The sequence below is a fragment of the Natrix helvetica genome (assembly GCF_964273705.1).
Source record: "Natrix helvetica genome assembly, chromosome: 3".
Taxonomy (NCBI): Eukaryota; Metazoa; Chordata; class Lepidosauria; order Squamata; family Natricidae; genus Natrix; species Natrix helvetica.
In genome coordinates this window covers 45469424-45493553 of record NC_138549.1, presented here as the reverse complement: position 1 = coordinate 45493553, position 24130 = coordinate 45469424, and the positions used below count along the sequence as shown (strand labels likewise).

Here is a 24130-nt window from a genome sequence, read left to right as displayed (position 1 = left end):
AAGCTTGTCTGCACTTTACATGGCTCTTTTGTCAATCACCATTAACCTTATTTCAAGATGAAATTGATCTAAGTAATTAAAGAGGCAAATTGAGCAGTGTGATCTACATTAAAAAGGAAATAATTAACACATTTCAACTTTTAATTAATCTATCAGAAATTCAGTATGCCATGGTATTAAAGTGAGAAAATAAACGAACTTTTTCTGAAATGAAAGCAATTACAGCTGCTTTTCTTCCCTTTTTAAGACATTTTCTAGGCTTTTCCTAGAAATATAATGAGTTTTAAAGTTTCTTCATAAAGTATTGAACCTTTTTCCCCTTATTGTAGCATTCAGATGCTGAAACCTTAATTTACATGGTATATTTTATTTCATTTTCCCAAGAAACTATAAAACCACCACTGAAACATAGAACCTTAAAAGAATCCAAATCAAATGATGAAAGTAACAAAGGCTTTTTCAAAGTCAATTTTGTTTTACAAGCACTCTCAACCAATGGATGGCTGATTGAATGGAAATTATGGGACTTGAAATATCTGGACAGCATCACAACCAGATGGATTTGTAACTAGCTAGCAAACCGTACTAAATGAGTACTACATCTACATGGAAGGAAGGAAGCAGTAGGATACCACAAGGTTCGGTCTTAGGCCCAGTATTCTTCAATATCTTCACAAATGACGTAAATGATAGAAGATCACATTTGCAGATGACATTAAGTTGGCAGGAATAGCCAACACCCCAGAACACAAGCTCAGGATCCAAAAAAATCTTTACAGACTTGAAAAATGGGCTCTATCCAACAACATGAAATTTATTGTGGAGAAAAGCAAAGTTTTACACCTAGGCAAGAAAAAACAAAGATATAAGTACAGATTAGGCAAAACCTGGCTCAAAAACACTAACTGTGAGAGGGACCTCGGAGTCCTAGTGGATGATCATTTAAACATGATTCAGTAGTGTGCAGCAGCAGCCAAAAAAGCAAATATAATCCTTGGTTGCATAAACAGAGGCATAGACTCAAAATCATATGTATTATTAGTACTGCTTTATAAAGCTTTAGTAAGACCACACCAGTGGTGGGATTCAATTTTTTTTTACTACCAGTTCTGTGGGTGTGGATTGGTGGGTGTGGCAAAGAAATGATATTGTAAAATCTCCATTCCTCGGGATCATCTGGGACTCAGGTGGCAGAGAATAGATGGGGGCGGGGCCAATCAGAAGTGGTATTTACCAGTTCTCCTAATTACTCAAAATTTCCGTTGCCAGTTCTCCAGAACTGGTCAGAACTTGCTGAATACCACCTCTGGACCACACCTACAATATTGTATCCAGTTTTGGTCCCCATATTACAAAGAAGATGTTGAGACTTCGGAAAAAGTGCAAGAAGAGCAACTAAGATGATCAAGGAAACTGGAAACAAAAACATATGAATGGTTTCAAGAATTAGGTATGGCCCGTCTGGACAAAAGAGGGACATGAGGTGACATGATAGCAGTATTCCAGTATTTGAGAGGGGGGTCAACTTATTTTCCAAAGCACCATAAGGCAAGACAAGAAACAATGGATGGAAGCTAATCAAGGAGACAAGCAACCTGGAATTAAGCAAAAACTTCCTAACAATGTGGACAATTAACCAGTGGAACACCTTGCCTTCAAAATTTGCAGGTGCTTCATCATTGGAGATTTTAAAGAAAAGACTCAACAGCCACCTATTTGATATTGTGTAGGGTCTCCTGCTTGAGTAGAGGGTTGGACTAGAAGACCTCCAAGGTCCCTTCCATCTCTATTCTGATTGATTCAATTGCACCTCGGTGGAACAAAGGACATAAAACGTAATGCTTACCTCGTGTAAAAGTAAAATTTTGTATAGGCTACAATTTTTATCTTCTAATTGTCCACAGAAAATATATAGTTACCCTACATAACATTACGGTCAAAGCTAAATGGATTTTTCAATAAAGTTTTACTCTTCATAATTTTTACATGCCAGGAGTTTCTCTTTTTAAATGTGCCAAATGGGATGGTTGATATTACATTAATCAGGAGTTTTGCAACTGATACACATATATGACTGTCACAGGGTCCTATGTGCATATTATCAACAATTGTGTACTTTGCAATTTGTTTGTGAGAGTGTTTATTTATTTATTTATATCCTGTCTTCGTTGTTTTTATAAAATGATTCAAGATGTTGAATATAATATTCCTTCCTCCTATTTTCTCCACAAGAACCCTGTGAGGTGGGCTGGACTGAGAGAGAGTGACTGACCCAAAACAAACACAGCTGCTTTCATAGCTAAAGCAGAAATTATAACCAATAATCTTCTGATTTCTAAGCTGATGCTTTACCACTGGAGCAAAAAGGCTTTGTGGAGAAGACAGAAGTTAAATTTGTTCATGTGATGTTTTGCTTAGCAACCATGGCCTTTAACAATAGAGTTGCCAGTCCCAGTTGTGGTCCCTAAGCAGGCATTACCTGTATCACTTTCATGCTAGAAACTGGGACCATGAGTTCAAGTTTGGCCTGGGGCTGGAAGCCAGTCTGTGTCCTTGGGCCACTCTGTCTGTCTCAGCCCTAAGAAGGACACCATGGCAAACCACTTCTGAAAACTTGCCAAGAAAACTGCAGGGACTTATCCCAGAGAGGAGACGAGAGGAGAAACTCAAGATAATCCTGCCTTGATTTGTTTAGTTAAGTGCCGTGGTGGCGAAGTGGTTAGAATGCAGTATAGATAGTTTTCAGGTTATGATCACAATTGACCCCCAAATTTATGTTTTTAAGTGAGAAATTTGTTAAGTGAGTTTTGTCCCATTTTTTTTAATTTTCTCATCATGTTTGTTAAGTTAATTTGTTAAATTAATAACATGGATGTTAAGTGAATCTGGCTTTCCCATTCACTTTTGCTTGTCAGAAGGTCACAAAAGGCGATTGATTACATGACTACTGGATATCACAACTGTCATAAGTGTGAGTCAGTTGTCAAGCATCTGAACGTAAATCATGTGACCATGCTACAATGGTTGTAAGTGTGAAAAACAGTCATAAGTCACATTTTTTAGTGATGTTGTCACTTTGAATGGTCACTAACTGTATTTCAGGCTAATTCTGCCAACTGTCAGCAGTTCAATCCTGACCAGCTCAAGGTTGATTCAGCCTTCCATCCTTCCAAGGTCAGTAAAATGAGGACCCAGATTGTTGGGAGCAATACGCTGACTCTGTAAACCTCTTAAAGGGCTGCAAAGCACTATGAAGCAGTGTATAAGTCTAAGTACTATTGCTATTGCTAATTAGTATAAAATGAGGCAAGAACTTTCACAGGCTTTCTGAATTCTGTTAATTTTGGAATCCCTACCATGCATGTTTCTGGGCCTTGCCTGCTTTGAAGAGCTGCTTTCAGAAAGGAGGTCAAAGGCTCCATTGTAACATTCCTCCTGATAAATGATGGCCAAGATAAAAATATCCATTCTCCAATAAATAGCAAGATTCTTTTTCCCACTGCAATAAACCTGCCTACTCTCAGTCCATGAGAATCTTGCTATTTATTGGAGAATCTTAATCGTCCGTTAAAAAAGGCCTGGAAAAGGTGGGGGAGCTGAAAGTGAATGAATAACGGCTCAAATTAAGTTGACAAGATACTTTGTTTGGGGGCAGAGGTGGGTTGCTCCCAGTTCAGCCCAGTTCAGGCGAACCGGTAGTGGTGGCGGCAGAAGGCTCCGCCCACCTGCCCGGATGCTTCTGCGCATGCGCAGAAGCATTGCATGAGCATGAATGGACCAGTAGCGCCAGGATTTACAACCCACCTCTGTTTGGGGAGTTATGGTTTCAGTTATCAGGATGAAAGAATGCTAGCAGGACATAGTCTAAAATTCTAAAGGAGTTGTTGAGCCAAAGTATGATAAGAATAGGTTTTATACATTGAATCTATGTGGTTGGAGAAAAAAATTTGAAGCAAGCAGTGGGAATATTGCTTTAAGCCATTGTTTTTCAATCTTAGCTACATTAAATCTATGGACATCAGCTACCAGAATTCCTCAGTCTGCATTGTTTATAGGAATGAAAAGAAACTGTTTTTTTTTTTGTTCTAAAACTATATGTATGTTGATGCAATCTTCAGTTCCTTCCTTCCTTCCTTCCTTCTAATTTTGACTTATAATTTTGTAATCATCTATGCCAATGTTTAAGTTCTCTCTCTTTTTTTAAAAAAATACCAAGGTAATTTTGAATTATAGCAATATCTTCTATGATATTAACTATCCAACACAATTTTACATTCTGTAAATGTAACCAATTTGTGGTCCAAGCCACAACTTGGACCAGCAACTCATTCACTAATAGTTGCAGTTGCTAATCAGGAAATCATGTGACCACAACTTAAAATGCTACCTCTGCCTTCTCTATTAAGTGTGGCAAGGGGATTTCAAAGCATGTGAGTGATGATCATGTGACCATGGGGTATTGCAACAGCTGTAAATGCAAGGATTTGTCACAAAGCTATTTTTACATAGGTATAACTTTCAACAGTTGCTAGATGAGACAGTTAGTAAACAAGGATTACCTATAAGGAATTACCTATATATATCGGAGTTCAATATCTTGACTTTAGAGACCCATAATCCACACCTGGAACTCTTCAGGCCACTATATGCAACAAAATACCACACATTATATGTGATGTTTGATATAGGAACATCCTCGTTGCTCCTTGAAATCTATACCTAGAAACACTGAACTACAAAGCTCAACCACATATTTGTTTTAGTAGACACAATTTAATTGATATCAATGTTTATTTAAATAGAGTTGTGTTTAATTTCACAGTCTAACAGCTAAAGAGAAGTAAAAGAAACATATTCTGCAGTTGATAAGTTATGGCAAATTTGAATTTTGAATATGTTCATTTAATGAGGCATAAAGATAGGCTTACTCACCCTCTTCTTTTACTCTTTAAAATACAGCAATTTTTTTTTACTCAGCTGAATATAATTAGATATTAAAAGATTGTCAGGCTTCATTATGTATAGTATGTATTTGAAAAATAATCAAAAAGTATATGGCTATGTTCAGAATATAAATAGAGTTTAAAATCTAAAATAAAATTTGGTTGGTTGCCAATATTTGAGCAAGTCTATTAAGCCAAAGATGAAAAATAGATGCTAATTTATCTGCAGCTCTAAACTTCCCTAATGTTACTCATGTTTAGGGAATACAAGATGAGGCCTGGATCTAGCCTTATATTTTAAGAACATACTTTAATCCCATGTTTGAAATAGTTTTTGACATGGAATTATTCATAGGAGGAGGAGCTTCTGAGGGAGATGGCGGCTGCCGTGTGAGCTCCGCAAATTTGCGGAGGGTTTTTTTTTTTTTATCTGGGAGAGGTGCTGCCGACCCCTAATGCCACTCTGAGGGTCGTGCTTTGTCGACGACCACCCCCTGACTCTGCCCTGGCCAGGAGGGGTCGGGCAGGGCGTTTGGGGCGTTTGGGGCGGTCAGCTGGCTAGCGGGAAGCTGGAAACACCGAGGACGCTGAACGCGGAGAATGGAGCGGAGAAGGAGCTGTGGAATGTCTGTCTGGTTGTGGCTTCCCATCTGGCTAGTGAGAGCGCCAGATGTGGAGCGTGGAGCGTGGAGCTGAGCTGACCGTGGAGCTCGGGCGCTGAGTAGAGAACGAGGCTAGGAGAGGCGGCAAGAGAAGAACGGAGAAGAACGGAGGCATGAAATGGGTGCTCGTTTGGCTGTGGGTGCCCGTCTGGCTGGTGAGAGCGCCAGACGTGGAGCATGGAGCGGATCATCAAGCACTGAACAGAGAAACGAGTGTGAGAGGCGTGAGAGGCGAGAGGCACGGAGAGGTTGGAGAGACAGAAAGATGACAAGAAAGATTGCAAGCATGTTGGTTTGTTGGCGTGTTGGCGTGTTGGCGTGCTGGTGTGCTAGCCGGGGCATTGGTCAGAAACCTGGAGGACTGCCTCGTTGTGTGAGAAGTGAGAAGTGGGAAGATCTGAACGAAGCAGCTAGAGGAGGGGTGAGCCGGGCAAAGCATCTCAGAGCAGAGACAACTGAATGGCAAACCTGGAAACTTGGTTTGAACTTTTGATGCTACCATCGCGTCTTTTGACTTTGACTTTGTCGTTTGCTTTTAAACATTTTTTGAACATCTGCTTTGCCGGCTCCTACACCATTTTGAAACCCCCCTGAGTGAAACCCGGTTAGGTGACTAGCCCACTAACTCACCCTTTCATCTTGGGTAAGGAAAACTTCCTTGACAAACAATGATTTTATGATACATCTACATCTCCAGCACCTGTTACCAATTAATTTTACCCCCATGATTCCATTTTTATGTACACGAAGCCGGAATTACTGCGGCTGCGGGAATCCCCTTTCTCGCAGGTTTGGCCTCCAGCCCTTTCAAGGGCCCACCTTGAGGACGGGTTTATTAACCCTGAGAGGTGGAGGAAGCGTAAATTAGGGGTTTTTTTAGTAAAATATTTTTTAAGAATTTGTAGGGATTCTGGGGTTGGGGGGTGGGAGGAGGTCAGGAGTGATGACAGAGCCAGGTCACTAGGTGTGGTCGCGAGCGGAAGGAGTGGAAGGGAGGAGGAGGGGGAGGATATCGTTCCTATACAGGGCTCTTTGATTCCAACGGTCGTAGGGAGGGGCAGATGCGAGGACAGAAGAACTCGTAGTCGGTTGGGAGACCGTGGGTGCTGGTTACACCCGGTCGCTTGTACCAACCCCCGCGTTCTAGGTGGTCAGGAGTTGCAGACCCAGGGCCTGAGGCTGTTGTTATGCAATGCGAGGTCCGTTGTTAATAAGGCCCCCCTCATTCACGACCTAATTGCGGAGGGGGAGCCGGACCTCGCGGGAATAACGGAGACCTGGTTGGGCCACGAGGGAGGTTTACCCCTCGTGGAAATGTGCCCACCAGGCTACCGAGCATTTCACCAGCCTAGGGCCCAGGGAAGGGGCGGTGGGGTGGCAGCAATTATTTGGGAGGATTTAGAGCCGAGGGAGTCTCCTGTGCCACAGACGTCCGGATGTGAATCCCTTGTTGTGAAATGGGGCCCTGGGAGACAGTTGGGCCTGCTGATAGTATACCTGGCTCCTCGCTATACATCAGCGGCCCTGCCTGAACTCCTCGAGCTGATCGCATCGGTGGCGGTTGAGACCCCCAAACTTTTAGTGATGGGGGATTTTAACCTACCATCGATGGGAGAAGCATCAGAGGGGGTTCGGGAGTTCATGGCTTCCATGACAGCCATGGACCTGACTCAATTGATTCAGGGCCTGACACATGAGGGAGGTCACACCCTGGACCTTGTTTTTGTCTCTGGCCAGTGGTTGAGTGATCTGGGAGGAGGGGATTTAACCATCACTCCCCTGTCATGGTCAGATCACTCACTCCTTCGTCTTGACTTCCCTGGTGCTACCTCCCGCTGCAGGGAGGCGGAACCGGAAAGCATTAGATGGTTCCGCCCCAGGTGCCTGATGGAACCGGATAGGTTCCAGACGGAGCTTGGGCCACCACCTGCAGCCCTGACCCGCCCCCGGGTAGAGGACCTGGTGGTCGCGTGGAATAATGCGACTACCGGGGCCTTGAACCGGGTGGCGCCTTTGCGGCCTCTCCGGCGGCAACGATCCACCCTGGCCCCTTGGTTTACCGAGGAGCTAAGGGTGATGAAATGCCGCAAGAGACGCCTAGAGAGTCGTTGGAGATCCTCCCGTTCCGAATTTGATCGAACACAGGCACGAGCCCATTTAAGGACGTACCTTGTGGCATTGAGAGTGGCCAAACGCCAATATTGTGCCACTCTCATTGCATCCGCAGAGAACCGCCCTGCCGCCCTGTTTCGGGTGTCCCGCTCCCTCTTGTTTCAGAGGCCGCGGGAGGCCCCTCTACAGGGCAGCGCAGAGGAATTTGGGAAATATCTGCAGAATAAAATCTCTCAAATCCGGAAGGATTGGGTCCCTGTCAGTGGTTCAATGGAGACGTCCGTGGCGAGTCTTGAGGAATCGACCTGGGAGGAGTTTGACTTGGTTGCCATCGAGGATTTGGTCAGAATGCGTGGACGACTGCGACCCACCACGTTTATTGGACCCGTGCCCCTCCTGGCTTGTACTGGCATCCTGGGAGGTTACACGAGACTGGCTCCTGGGCCTAGTGAACGCTTCGTTGAGCGAGGGGTCTCTCCCGGCCGCCTTGAAAGAGGCGGTGGTGAGACCCTTGCTCAAGAAGCCTTCCCTGGACCCTCTGGAGCTGGCCAATTATCGTCCTGTCTCCAACCTTCCCTTTTTGGCGAAGGTTGTAGAGAGTGTGGTGGCTTACCAGCTTCCACGACATCTGGAGGAAAATGATTATCTAGACCCGCGCCAGTCCGGCTTCCACCCCGGTCACAGCACGGAGACGGCCTTGGTCGCGTTGGTGGATGATCTCTGGAGGGCCAGAGATAGAGGTTGCTCCTCTATCCTGGTCCTATTAGACCTCTCGGCAGCTTTTGATACCATCGACCATGGTATCCTGCTGCGCCGGCTGGAGGGGTTGGGGGTCCGGGGCACCGTTTTGTGGTGGTTTGGTTCCTACCTTTCTGGCCGGACGTAGCGTGTGTTGGCAGGGGAGGAGAGGTCGACCCTACGCCCCCTTACTTGAGGGGTACCACAGGGGTCGGTCCTCTCGCCACTCCTGTTCAACACATATATGAAGCCGCTGGGTGAGATCATCCGTGGTTTCGGGGTGGGATATCATCTGTACGCTGATGATACTCAGCTGTACTTTTCCACCCCGAACCACCCCAACGAGGCCGTCGAAGTGATGTCCCGGTGTGTGGAAGCCGTACGGGTCTGGATGGATGACAACCGACTCAAACTCAACCCCTCCAAGACGGAGTGGCTGTGGGTACCAGCTCCCCTGTTCAGCCAATTAATTCCATCATTGGCCATCGGGGGCATCCAACTCGCCCCCGTGGAGCGGGCGCGCAATTTGGGCGTCCTCCTGGGTGCCCGGCTGTCCATGGATGACCATGTGACAGCCGTGGCAAGGGGGGCGTTCCACCAGGTTCGCCTGGTGCGCCAATTGCGCCCCCTACTGGACCGGGACGCCTTACGCACGGTCACTGATGCGCTGGTGACATCCCGCTTGGACTACTGTAACGCTCTCTACATGGGGCTTCCCTTGAAATGCACCCGGAGGCTACAGTTGGTCCAGAACGCAGCCGCGCGGGTAATTATGGGGAGTACTAGGTACTCCCATGTGACACCATTCCTGCGCGAGCTGCACTGGCTTCCTGTGGTCTATCGGGTGCGTTTCAAGGTTTTGATAACGATCTTCAAAGCGCTCCATGGCTCAGGACCTAGTTACTTGCGGGATCGTATTCTGCCCCATACATCCCTGCGACCAATCCGCTCGCACAGAGAGGGTCTCCTCCAGGTGCCGTCCACCAGACAGTGCCGGGGGGCGGCGCCTAGGAGTAGAGCCTTCTCTGTGGCGGGCCCAGCCCTGTGGAATGACCTCCCCCCGGATATTAGGAATACCTCTGACCTCCGCTCCTTTCGTGTAAAGCTCAAGACCCACCTATTTCAAGTAGCTGGCCTGGCTCAACTTTGATCCAACTATATCGCTCCTGACGGGTTTTTTATTTGGGGTATTTTAATTGTATTAAATTATTTAGGGGTTTTTAAACATTGTGTTTGAATTGTTTTTATTCATCAGCTCACCTCCTCCTTGTATATGTATATGTCTTGGTATACGTTTTTGTTATATGTATGTTTGTCTATATATTTATTTCCTATGTTTTATTGTACGCCGCCCCGAGTCCTTCGGGAGAGGGTGCAGCTAAGAAATAAATATTATTATTATTATTATTATTATTATTATTATTATTATTATTATTATTATTATTATTATTATTATTATTATTATTATTATTATTATTATTATTATAGAAATATAAAAATATAATATCGGTCAGACCGGTAGGCATTTTAAAAATATATATCAGAACAAGAATAAAAAGAGGAGCCCAGCCCCACCACATGTCATTAACTTAAACATCCATTACATTCTAGGTGCAGATACTGTGGTTCAACAAAAATAACCTTCTTATGATAGACCTCTCCAGTAAATGGCTTCCAATTCTGAGTAAATTTGTTTTGTCTGAAACCTTCATTAACAATCCTTGCAATGATAAAGCAACTCTCTGAGCATATTGTTATACTGAATGATCCTTGTAATAGATCAATTCAGAGATAAGAATGTACCTAGATCAGCATTTCTCAAACTTGGTAACTTTTCTGAGACTTCAACTGTCAGAATTTCCCAGCCAGCAGCATTGAGATTTGAAGTTCACCCATCTTAAACTTGCTAAATTTGAAAAACACGGATCTAGATTAAGCAATATGATCTTCTTAGATGATACATGAATTAAGTGTTGGTCTATCCTGCCTTCCACATGCAGTGATCATATAAGCTTTATTTTTTATTTTTTTATTTCATCTTTAAAAGATAAAGGTAAAGGTTTCTCGGTCTGGTCGTGTCTGACTCTAGGAGGTGATGCTCATCTCTGTTTCTTAGCTAAGGGAGCCAGCATTGTCCAAAGAAATTTTCCATGGTCATGTGGCCAGCATGGCTATACATAGAGGTGCAGGAAACACTGTTTCCCCCCCCCCACTGAAGTGATACCCATTTATCTACTTACATTTGTTTGCTTTCAAACTGCTAGATTGGCAGGAGCTGGGACAAGTTACAGAAATTCACCCCATCATGCAGTACTTGGGTCTCGAACCTGGGCTGTCAGCTTTCCAGCTGACAAGCCGAGTGTCTTTAGGCAGTGAAAATACCTAGTATGCCCTCCTCCTCTTGTTTTCCCCATAACAACAACCCTGTGAGGTGGGTTGGGCTGAGCAAGAGTGACTGGCCTAAACTCACCCAGCTGGCTTTCATACCTAAAGAAGAAGTGAAACTCACAGTCTCCTGGTTTCTAGCCTTAGATCATATTTAACAAATGTCATGTTTACTGCATTATTCCGACTTTCTGAATTCACAGTACACACTGAATTATAAATAATAATTTTATTGGATTCATATAGTTCTTTGAGACACAATATTTTAGCTAGGTTTTAACCTAGTAGTCAGAATTGTTGAAAGGATTAAATGCAATGAATATCCATGCCTCCTTTTGGATTGACTATAAACCTGTAATAAAAATGTATTTTTGCAGTAAGGTTTTTCATACTGAAATAGATTAGCACTTAAAATAGCTCAGTTCTTACTTAAATATCAGACAACATAACCTAATTTAATATGAATAATTAAACTATTGTAGTCATCAGAATTATATAACAAAATCACTATCCACAAGGCTAAAGAGATCAAAAGCAAAAGCAAATTAAGCATCTGTACTTAGCATTTCTTATTCTACACTGCCCTTTAACTGAACCTTTCAGCTTAATTCAATTTTCAGTAAATTATCCTCTACTTTATGTATGAAATAGTTCTTTACAGCTTTACAGCTTTAAATTCAACAGTAATTTGCAATGGCAAAATTTTTTTACATGATGTGGACTAGTTCTTTCCAAATAAGATGTTGCATTACTTTGTTAAAACATGCATGTTTATTCCACAATAAGCTGTTTCAGTGTTTTGTCATTACTACTTTTTAAAACCATCTCAGAGATTTCCTCTGATACACTCATTTCATGATAAGATCAGGTCAGGGAATTTTTCTGTCCACAAATGGTAGTCAAGTTGCTTTATCCTTCTTACAGGCTTTATCCGCCCATTATCACTATGCAGACTCATCACACCAGCATCACTGAGGGAGACTTCATAAGCAATGAAAAAGCAACAACCCTTTGAAAGGTCACTGGAAAGGAAAGTGATATTTCTTTCCTCAATGGCATCACCTCAGATAACCAATAACTACAAGGAAGGAGCAATCTGAGCAGAGTCACTGGAGAAGGAAAAGCTTCCTTCCCTTCCCACTTAAGCAATCCTGCTTAATCTTCAGGGAATGCACCTTCATTTCAGTGAAAACGATCCACAAAAGTTACAGAAAACTGATTGGCAGGAAATGCAATTATGATTGATGGAACATCCTGGGAGATCAAAGTGGTGATTGGCAGGCTGGAGGGACTTCCACCTATTGACCAGGCAGAAGGATATTTTCTCAGTATCAAAGATTTCCTCTATAGCATGTTATTCACTTCATTATTTTTGCTGTAGAAAATATGAGAGGGAAGCTGCTAAGGACTGCGTGTACTGTACTGTACACAATTTTGTTCAGGGTTGCTGTCCCAGCATAATAAAAAGCCAGATCCCTCCCACTGGTTGTAAATTCCATTTTTAGGCATTAAATACTAGTGGTTTGTTTTAAATGAGAAAAAGATTAAAGTTAAAGAATTTTCAGATTGTTATGCTTAAAATTTAGGAATGGGGTTTTTGGTAGAGCCCAAATGAGCAAATTACGAGCACTACAGGAGATGATGGCAAAACTAGAGGATAGGTTTTATCCTCAGTAAAATGTAATTTTCATCTATTCTCCCCTTTGCTTATAAAATAAACCCTATTATTGCTATATATTTTACACAGGTCACAGTCTTATCTATTAGAGCAAAATATTATTTTGTACCTTAAGAAAATGTTGACGTCACAATATAGGCATTAGATTTATACTCCAGCTTTCTAACTTGATGAGTACTCAGTGTACCTTTTAAAAAGGGGGAAAGTATAGTGCAAGAAAAGATAGCTTGAAGAAACTCATAAAATCGGTCAATATTTGATTTTAAGGCTATACTTGCCAGACATGAGGAGGACATGACCTCCTTTCATTAAACATTTGACAGCTGTAAGCATGAGGGACAAAATACAACTGGGAGGATTTGGACCAGATAGGCAGTATCATGCTTGGTAAGAGTGATTTAATATCTCAATGTCATAACATATAGAATTTTATAGGTGATACCAAGTACCTTAGATTGAGCCCAGGAACATACTGGTACCCAATGTAGCAAATTTAAAAGATTAATACTAAGAAATGAGTTGCATAATTAATAGTCTGACTATTGTATTTTGTACTAGCTGTAGTTCTCAACTATCTTCAAAGGTAGCTCCACAGACAGAGCCAATTATAGTAGTTCAGTCATGAGGTAATCAAGGAATGAGTCATTGTTGCCAAGGCTCCTTAGTCCAGGTAGACCTGTAACTAATATACCATCTACAGCTGGGCAAAGGTCACAATTTCTCTCTGCTGCTTTAGTAGAACAATTAATCCAGCCTTACAAGATTGCAAACCAGCTCCTTCAAGAGAATTACAAGCCAATCAACTGCAATGCTGGGGCCAATGTTGTGATATAGCAATCCTGTTTACTATTTAATAGCAACTCACACAGTCACATCCATGAGATGGGTGGCTATATAAATTTGATAAATATACAAACTCACTCCACATTGGCACTGCCCCCGTATGGGAAAGACACAGCCACTGGCAGCACTGCCATCCTCTCCCCCACTCCTCATCCCTTCCTGGCCATGGAGGGAGGGAGGAAGGAAGAAAGGAAGGAAGGAGATGGGAATGAGAAGAAGGGAGGCACAGTGTCATGGCCCTGTCGGAGCCTGAGTCAGAGGAGGAGGATGAATCAGAGCTAGGGCCAATGGAGGAATGACCAGAGGAGCAAGACAAGGCAGTTCCGGGTCCCTTGGGCCTGTGAAGGGTAACCAGAAAGGGAGGGGGTTCAGGAGGACCAGGCAAGGGGGGAGGACAGGGGAGGCAGTGGAGCAGAGGAGCAACAGAGCTTCAGCATTGAGCAATTACCTCCCCCCCCAATCCCCAAACACGAACAATGGAGAGGAAGTGAGATCAATGCAGTGCAACCCAACAACTCAGGAGGAAGGAGCCCACTCCTCTTCACAATCTCTTCTTTAAAGAGATGCTGTTGGGAGGGGCATTTGTCGGAAACAAATGTTGCTTTTTGTAGCCTCATGTGCTGTTACTGACGTCTGGATACTTTGCTGTGTTTTGTCTTGTTGCCTTGCTTGCCATGCTGGCCTGGCTACGTGCAAGGTCGCAGTGACACCATTATACTTCAGGTGGTGCTGCAGTCCCAGGAAATTCTTCCTGTGACAAGGACTCTCTGAAACCAAACTCTCAGAATTGTGCTATTCCTCTGGACTAATAGCAGCCAGGAACTATTGGAGATGCATGTTTAGAACTTTGCTCCTCGACTTGCAGTGAATGGTGGGACTTTTGGAGGAAACTTAGAACAGTAAAGGGGAGTTAAGTCTTTGTTCTGGCTGTGTTGTTTCTGTGTCCATCCCCAGGTCATCACACAGGGAGGGAGGGAGGATCTGAGGGAAGTCCTGCCTTAGCACTTAGCCGCCAGCAGCCCTGCTGCCTTTTCGCCATCTCCTTGCCCCGTCCTCCTGGCGTCTCCTGGTGATCTCCCATCTATCTCCAAGGATGTTTTACTTACAAAGTCAGGAGAGGGAGTGGGCCTCCCTCTGACCCATACACTTAGCCCTTCTGCACCTACCATGAGCAAGCTGGCCATGGAGAGAAAGCACAGCAACCGCCGCCACAAGGAAGAAATAAGCATGGCTAGGCACCCCTTCGGGGAAGCAGGGCTGGGCTAGGCTGTGGGGTTCAGTGACCTGGGAGCTTGAGGGCCAGGCTAGGTGCTTGCCCTCTACTGCTGAGGTCCCCAGGCAGCCGGCACCGCCATACGTGAGTCCTCTGCATGGCCTGGGATGAACAGCGAGACTCCTATAATGGGTGAGGCTTTGGCACTCACCCTGGTCTCACCTTCTTCCACTGGAGACCTCTGGATCCCCTCTACCAGGCTTGCCTGGACCCCCACTGGAGGCAGCGGACAATGCTGCTGTGTGTGGTTGCGCAGAGGAGAAAGTTTGAAGGAAGCAATTTCCTATGAGTCCAACTTATGCCTTGATGTATATCTGGAGAACAGGAGGGAGTGGCAGTGAAGCTACATGAGGGAAGGCTGCCCCAACCTTACCACACGATTGGAAATGGGGATTCCCTTTTGAGAAGAGCCAGCCTCCCTCATGCAGGACCAGTAAGTGCTGCTTCCCTGCCTCTTCCTCTTGCTCTCCAGACATGTGTTAAGACAGAAGTTGGACTTGGAGGAAACTGCTTCCTGCAAACTTTCTCTTCCACATTTCTACACACAGTGGCATCATCCTCCGCCTCTTTGCTGGGAGAGGACACTGGACAGGGAAATGCCAATGGTGTCTGGGATTGAGAGAACAGCAGCTCCTTTGGTGTGCTGTGCACATACATGCATGCATGCACATACACACACACACACACACACACACACACACCATTTCAAGCTTGGAAACTTTTATCTATATCTGAGCTTGCAAACTGCCAATCATGTCTGGGCATGGGGAGAAGGCCCTCTTCTTCTGTGGATAAAAGTCTCCAAACTTAGAATGTGTGTGTGTGTGCATTGTCTGCCAGCAGTTTGGGAAGGAAAGGAACTTGTGTGGCACTTAAATTATCCTCATTGAGTTAGTGAATGTGACTTGTTCCATCCCGATCCAGACATTCTGAGTCAGCCATGCCCAGTGAGCAGCACTGAGCCAGCCACGCCGTTCTAATTGCGGTGAACGAGCCAAGCCTACCCAGCCAAGCCCACCTGATCGCGATGAGTCATCATAGTTTTACATGCAATTGGCCCTTTGAGGGCAATCACAATGCTGATGCAGCCCTCAATGAAATTGAGTTTGACACCCCTGCCATAGACAATGGTTCTGAACATCACTCAGAAATCTAGAAGGGCCTGGAAGTTTGTCCAATCAACCAGAGGAGTCAGAAGAGGCTTGGAAGAACTATACTCATTTCCTCAGCTTCCACAAGTTCAAAAGAAACCCAGATAATATCATAAGTTCTGTCTGCTTATCTCTGCCCCAATTAGCATCTAAACCAAAATGAACATAATCAAACTTATCTTCAAGGAAACTAGCAACCCTGTTTGGATAGTCTGCCAGTTACTTATTCTAATCATCCGAAGCAGAGTTCATCCAAAATAGGATTTACAATCAGAAATCCACAGAGACTGTAAACAGTACTTTGATGCTCTTATACATGTGCAACAGGCCAATTGTAACTCTCAGGTATATTTACTTTTAGTTTTATGCTACTATTGCTCCAGGCAATAGTACTGCATTTTCAGTATTGCATTTTATTTTTCCTATGCCTTCTTATATAAATCATCTTCCCTTTTTTAAATAATTACTTTATTTTTGCAAATGGTCACATATGCTAGCAATATATAAAAGAGTAAGACAGGGTAACCATTTAGAGTATTTTTTGACCTTGCCTATTTCAAAGGATTTATATCAATCATGTCTTTTTCATCAGAAAAGCATCAAAACTTACCTTTAGGTCTTAAATATAAGGACTGATCTTCAAGCCATCATGCTGTCTACAGAACAAGTTTGCAGAGACATTGTTATAGCATCAACAAGTGAATATACAAAATAACAGACCTGTTTCATGCCACAATACAGCTAATAAAACATCTTATCTAGGTCAAAAGCCACCTGAGAATCTGTTGTCCATCCAGCATTGCTTCTGGAAGACTTCAATTACGGTTGAAATCAATTACGACTTCTCAACATTGGTTTTTTTAAAAGATTTTTTTTTATTTTTGAATAAACACAAACAGACAAAACACACAACCCCCCCCCAACAAAACCATCTTCCATTACAAATTGTAGTAAGTGTGTCAATTGGTTACAAAACTTCCGTGCATCCCTTCCACAGTCATCACCTACAATTCACATCAAATCATATATTTTAAATCAAGTATATTTATATTTATTACTATCATCATACCTCAACCTTCATTTGACTATAATTGTTTTTTTACGTCCTTTTATATATTCTCAACATTGTTGATGAACGGCCAGCAATGGAAAAATGGACTGAGCTTGGATTAATCGAAGACAATGGTGAAAATGGCATGGTGGTAAGATGCTGAATATTCTGCTGCTGCCCTTAAGATAAATGGAATATACCTTAATATTCTGGACCAAATCTTAATTGAATTGACAGAACTTCTGTACATGAAACAGAATAAGTCAACATCTTGTCATCCATCTTATAAGCAAGACACCTTGGGCTGGCATAAAGGCAGGTTTATCAACATTTTTAAAGCCAGACACAGAACAGGAATAATCTAAAATGGCATATTGACTAGATGTCTAAATATGGGACAAAATATGTTTTTCACTTATAAGAACAAAGAACTGGAAATCTCCTGCATAGTACCGAACTCTTTGGATGTCATTTTGTAATGAAGATAAAGACGGCTGTCAGAATGCACACTTGTGGATGCAAGCATCATTTATTAGTTCCCACTAGAAGCAAGTACCATGGCAATAAAATAAAACAAAGGATGATGTCCAATGGAAAATATAACTGAAACAAGAGCATACTAAGGCATAAGTGGAATTTTTATGAAATCACGATAATTTTAAAAGGTAATAAAACTATTCATGTACTTCTTTTGGCAGTTGTCATCTTTTCAGATTAATAAAGCCCAGCTTAATAAAAAAGCGCAATAGGAATTCCAGAATATTCTTTATTGTAGTATACTAGAATAAGAATCTTGAAGACTTAACCAACTTTCTGTTAGTTCCATCTTATGCGTATTCCACTAAACAAAATTGAGGCAGAATTATTTTGAGTTTCTTTCATCTTTCTCCGAGCTTCTTTATCCCTATTCCCAAAGCCACTTCTACATTCTTTGTATCACTTTCCTCGTCAGAAATCGTTCACCTTGGTTCACAAAGATAGGCCAGACAATCTGTCAAGGGCAATAGATACAGAACTACTCCTCATCCTCTCACTCTACTTGGAGATTGGCTCAACATCTCACCAAAGCTAATAGTCTGGGCAGAGAAGAGTTACATGGAGCTAGTAATTAAGGGCCTGCTCCATTCCTATTACAAGACAACTGTCACTGCAGAGTCTAATGTACAAAAAACTCCTTTATCCTGGAATTCCCCGCCTATGGATAGGAGTTGGAAGGTCACAGTAATGGTGCTTGTGTGTGACTTTCAGATGAACTAGGCAGGCAAAGTGTGGTGCATGGACATCTGCATTCTCTTCCATGACCTTTCCAGTTCAGGATAGTCCTAGTCAGCATGATTGGTGGAGGAGAAAAAGCACTTAAAGAAGCCAGTTGTTGACCATTTGAAATTGTATTAAAAGATAAAATACTGTGATAGTCTTTATCCACCCCCCTCTGCAATAAGCTATATATTACATTTCTACTTTATTTGAATAATCCTATATATAAATGTATAAGAAATCTTATTGCTCTACCAAGGACATTTTAGTCCTCTATTAAAAGCTGGTGCTGGATACGCTATGATCACCACAAAGAAGAAAAATATGAAAAATGAAGATGCTATAAAAATGACTCATGGATGAATTATTTATTATTCTGGTAATCTTGACATCCATTAATAGATGATGGCCGGCAATGTAACTGATTACATTAATAGAGCATTTCTCTATTATTAGAAACAGTATATACTTTAAGATAGCAGTTATAAATTTAAAAAGGGCCTCTGCCATCACAAGCACCAGGTTCTTCTAGAACACCAGTAAATGAACTTTACATTAAGCTTAAATATCTATTTGTAGTTGCCATTACCCAGTCTTCAAACAGTATGGCTGATGAGAATACAGAATGGAAAAGCCTAACATTGCCAAATTTTTCTAGATTGTCTCATGTTATTTTCACAATAGGTGGAAAAAATAAATTTCCTCAATAACAGTATATTTGGCATGATGGGCTTACAACATTCAGAGCTTTTTTTTTTGACATATCACATTAATCTATGTGGTTTGGTTTAATGTGTTACTGGTATCTACATAGACACTGCAATATGTCAGTGATAGGTCATTTAGATCAGGGGTTGCTAACCTTTCAGACCCCAGGGACCACTAAATTCATAATTTTAAATCTTGTGGACCACTAATAGGAATTTTTTAAAAAGATAAATAGTATTTAGTGCAATATAAAAATGCAAATAATTTTTCTGGGGACCACCAAAATTTTCTTGGGGAAAATTTTGGTGACCGCTAATTTAGATAACAAACCAGATTTAAAGAAAAACATGGTGTCAGATCCCTAAAAGTGATATTGTCATTCAATTGGGGGGGGGGGGGGAGGCCTTGGAGTCAATTTATTAGCAGTGCCTGTGACAACTGATATTTTACAACTGGTTTCCTGGCGCCAAAATGCCTGAGATCCCATCACCTTTGGGAGAACGTTTATGATGGCCATCTGGGACATTGCACTTTACTGTGTGAAGGAAGATAGCCATGGGGATATATGTTTATTCGGCTCTCAGGACAGTTGATAAAGAAAACATCTTCACACTTATGTATTGGCTAGAATCTGCATTCTAACAAATGGGAAGGTTCTCTACTGCTTTAATTCTACTTGCCTAAGGGGATTCAGATGTTGCTTTGACTCTAATGGTTTCCATTCTTCTTAATAAAAGGATCCTTTTGAAATACTCCATTTCAAGAGTCTTCACTTTCTTAAGTTAGGATAGGAGCCCTTATACATAGCTTAGCCCAAGTTTTACAGCCCTGATATTTCTTTAGTAGTCTCCCATCCAAATACTACAGAGCCCCCCTTAGCTTTTCAACATCAGCCAAGCTAGGGGTTGCTACTTAGCTGAATAATTTATTTACATAATGTTGATTTTATTTAACTATTGAAATAGTTTACTTTGCACTTAGTGTTGAAACTTGGAAGCACACAGCACTGCTAAATTCCTGGTACCAGAAACATTGCCCTTTCCGTTGTCTCAGCTTACAGAATATGCTAGCTAGATGTAACAGATATTACAATTTAACATCACATGTTCTTAATTGTTCAGCTGTTAATTGTTTATGCCTTTATGCTTTTAAGCAATTATGGTTATTGTTCATGCTGGAATTATGCCAATGAGACCATCATGGCTAAGTACCCCAAGTTCCTGATTTATAGGAGAAAGTCATATGTCAATTGCTTAAATCTGTGAAGTAACCTTTAAATATACAGTATATTAGGAAAATATCACTTTGTCACAAATCACTCTCTTTGAGCAGGGACTTTGTGACTCATAAAAGGAACAAAAATAAGTGATTAACTGAGGTTGGCTCTTATTGACAACTGTTCCCTTAAGATTTTGGATCATTGCTGTTAATTGATGCCAAACCGAACCCTGAAACTTCAGTTAATCTCCCAAAAACTTTAGACAAAGGAGGTAAAGTTAGGAGTGGATAAATAAATCAACAGGAATTACAAACATCTTTTTTTAGAAGAGGTATCATGAGTTGTACCAGTTAACAAACTGGAGTCTTTAGAAAAGGTCATGCAGCAGTTGCCAAAAGGCTTGCACAACAATCAGCTAGTCAGAGTAGGTTCTTCCAAGTGATAGGTCTTGAATAAAACAAAATACTTTTCTTCTAACAATCATCTACTCCTCTTTGCTGCCCGAGATAATCCATTATTATAAAAAATGAACTCCTGCTTCAGCGTCATAATAGCTCTGGTTAAAATATCTAGTTTTCTATCAGAAGAGCCTACCAAGATTCACACCGCTAATGGCTGTAAAACTCTGCATCCAGTTCTCAAAGATCTGGGACTTTGCAGCACCACATGAGCAAGTTATGAAACACTTCTACAAGTATAACATTTGTACACAGGATCATCCTGGAAGAGATTGTATCTGCATTAGACTCCCCATCTACTGTGGGGGAGGGGGATAGTTTAAAACATTTTCACTGTGCTACATGGGATTATTTTTCAGTTGTGGCAACCAATAGCAAATCTATATGCTTCTCAATTTAAAAAAATAGCCCCTTTCATAGGGAAGCATTGTAAAACTGCTATTCCCTGTATCGTTTTGTCATAGGTGATTTTTATTTTGACTTTGGAGACTATACAAGGAACTTTCTATAAGATGTTTTCTGCCTCTGTTTTCAAGCTTTGCTTGACACTTGGAATTACATGAACTTTTTTTGAAAATAGTTTATAACTGCTTTTATCCTAGGGGTGAGACAGAATGATTGGTGCGCAATCACCTATTTGGCCCACATGCCTAAGGCACAATTAGAACTCCAGCTTCCAGCTTCTAGTCCAATTCCTTTAAATGGTATAGTAAATTGACTTATTTTCTGTGTTGTATTTATCTTATCTGGCAGCTATTGCAGTGAACCAGTTTTAAGTGCTGAAGGAGATGCTCTCCTTTGATTCTGTTAGCCATTGGGTAAAGAAGCATGAAACATACCCTCCTCCTCAAATGATCATAGCTCCTAAACCGCTATGACGGGTTTTTAACTGGGTATTTTAATTATATTTAATTATCTAGGGGTTTTTAAATACTGTATTTTAATTGTTTTTATTTATCAGCCGACCTCCTCCTTGTGTGTGTCTCGGTATATGTCTCTGTTATATGTTTGTTTTGTCCACATATTTATTTCATATGTTTCATTGTACGCCGCCCCGAGTCCTTCGGGAGAGGGTGCGGCTAAGAAATAAATATATTATTATTATTATTATTATTATTATTATTATTATTATTATTATTATTATTTTGCATACTTAGTACATTACAGCTGCTTCTTCACATTTGCTTTGATTCAATTATTTCCAGGTGTCCCCTTCCCCAAACAGCATCAATTCACTTAAGGTCTATTTTCTGTACAGGCAACAAGATAACCATTCACACATTTTACAATTGTATACATTTATTTTTGAACACCACAAGAACTAGAGAAGAAAACAATCAATTGGCTCATGACAGATTATTACCAGTTTTCTGGATCATTTCCAATTTTTCAAAATTCTTAAAAGCATATAAACCAGGAGTGTCAAACTCAAGGCCCTCGGGCTTGATCTGCCTGTGATGTGGTCTGGTTAGGCCCGCGGGACCATCCTGGTCTACTTAATGTGAAGAGGAAACATGCCAGCAGTTTGGGGAGTGACGTCAAGCTGGCCATGCCTACCCAGTTGGCCATACCCACCCAGCACCCTGAGGTCAACCAGAGCCCTGATGCGGCCCTCAATGAAATTGAGTTTGACACCCCTGATATAGACCATGCAGTTATAATTGGAACACACTGATAACAGGAAACATGTATTTTAAAATGTAAAAGTGCAACTTGCCTACAGATTCATAATGATCCATGATCACTGATTTTTGCATTAAGCAATAAGGATATTCTGCATTCTCATAGATTTTGCTAATTGTCTGAAACATCAATGCACCCACATTTTAAAGTTCCTATTCTTATTATGTAGACTAGGGAACAAATTTGGATCAGATATATGTAATTCTTTCATAGAAACTCTTAAATTCTAAACTAATGTATTTTTTCAAAAAAATTAAATTATATTACAATTCTCTGCAAATTAAAATACAGTAAAACTGATATTCAATTGAATATTTTTCTATTTAGTTTCTAAATAAATGTTCCAAAAAAAGCTAACATAGAATAGACTGATCTTATTCATATTTTGTTAATCTATGGCAGGGGTGTCAAACCGAAGGTCCAGGGCACGGATCCAGCCCCACAAAGTGCTTAGATCTGGCCCGCAGGGCCACCCTAGAAACAGTGAAGGACTGGCCTGTGGTGTCTCTGTCAATGAAAATGGCGCTTGGGAGGGCCGCATGTGGCCCACCCAAGCTCAGTTTTCACTGGCAAATGGTTGCAGGAGGCCGTTGCAGCCGAAAACAGAGCTCGGGAGCCCATTTTCCCTGGCAGACCACTTGGGCCACCACAAGCACCCCCAACACTAATTACGTCAAGCTGGCCATGTCCACCCTGCCCCCCCCCCAGGTCAAACACAACCCTGATGCAGCCATATCCTAATTATAATCCCAGCCTTAGGTATATTTTCTGCATTTCTCTTGCCCAAATCTTATTGTTATTAACATGCAGGATAGGTGTATGTGTGGATGCACACATTCTAGATAGCTAGTGTAGATGTCAGATAGGTTTTACTATAATTGTCATAATTCTTACCTGTGATTTTCCATCCAGTGTAAGTGGATTATTTCTAAAAAGATGAGAACATAATTACATGCCAGCTGAGTGTTAATCAAATATAATGAGAAGTGTTTCCAACTTCCATAGCCATGTACACTAAAACAGAGGCTTTATTTATCTAGACTAGTGATCCTTATCTTGCAGTAGAATAAAATACTATTCTAAACATTTTGGCCTTGAAATAGAATGCAACTCTTTCATGCCAAAATAGTTATCTGTGAAACTCCTTTCAAATAGATACACTAAAATAGCACATCTACCTTATTTTTACAAATTTGTATCTCCTATCATTACATTTTAGAAGTTTCTAAAAATAATTGGCTCAATATGTCAAGTAGAACCATTCCTCTAGTAAGGCTTAACAATGAAGTATCATTATAAAGCTTCAGTATACTCATATTTATTTTTGTAATGTTTAAACACTTGAATGACTACGTGAATTAATGTAACATTAACAGCTTAATCAGAAAAGAAAACAGCCATTTCTGCCTGTAATAAATCTTACCTCAATAAATATGTGGTATATCTTTATGGGAGAATTTACTTACCATTGCATACTATAGACATATGAAAGTGAGAGCACAGCTAAGAAAAATGAATATATTGGACATTAAATAAGAAAGATGGAATGAAGTATTTTCAAATGCTGAACTCACATAAAGTATTTTGTGTTCCTGTACATACAAATAAATGCTTCCCCTTCCCATCTAAAGCAGCCATAAGGGATTGGGTCAATTTACCTATTGTAGGCCGGTTTTATATTATTATATATAGGAGAAAAGTGGGCTGAGCTGGAAGGCAGAGTTAAACAATCACCAGTTTGGAGTCACTGTGTTGTCATAAAAGATCCAAGTTCAGCCCTCCCACCCCACCCCCCTTCCATGACTCTTGACTCTTATCTGGTACCAATTTAGCTTTGACTGTTAGTTAATTTGATTCTTGATTTTACCATGTATATAGATAACAACAACAAACTCTTCTGTGTTTTGAACTCAGTGAATGCTCCTGGTTATTTGTGCCTGATACTATGCAAGCTTTGGATGCAATAAAA

The 24130-nt window shown here is 41.4% G+C and overlaps 1 protein-coding gene across 1 annotated transcript in view; it reads right to left on the bottom strand.

The window, feature by feature from the left end:
• Positions 1-24130, bottom strand: part of FRMPD4 (FERM and PDZ domain containing 4) — a 570850-nt gene that overhangs the window by 358792 nt on the left and 187928 nt on the right. The window lies entirely within an intron of this gene.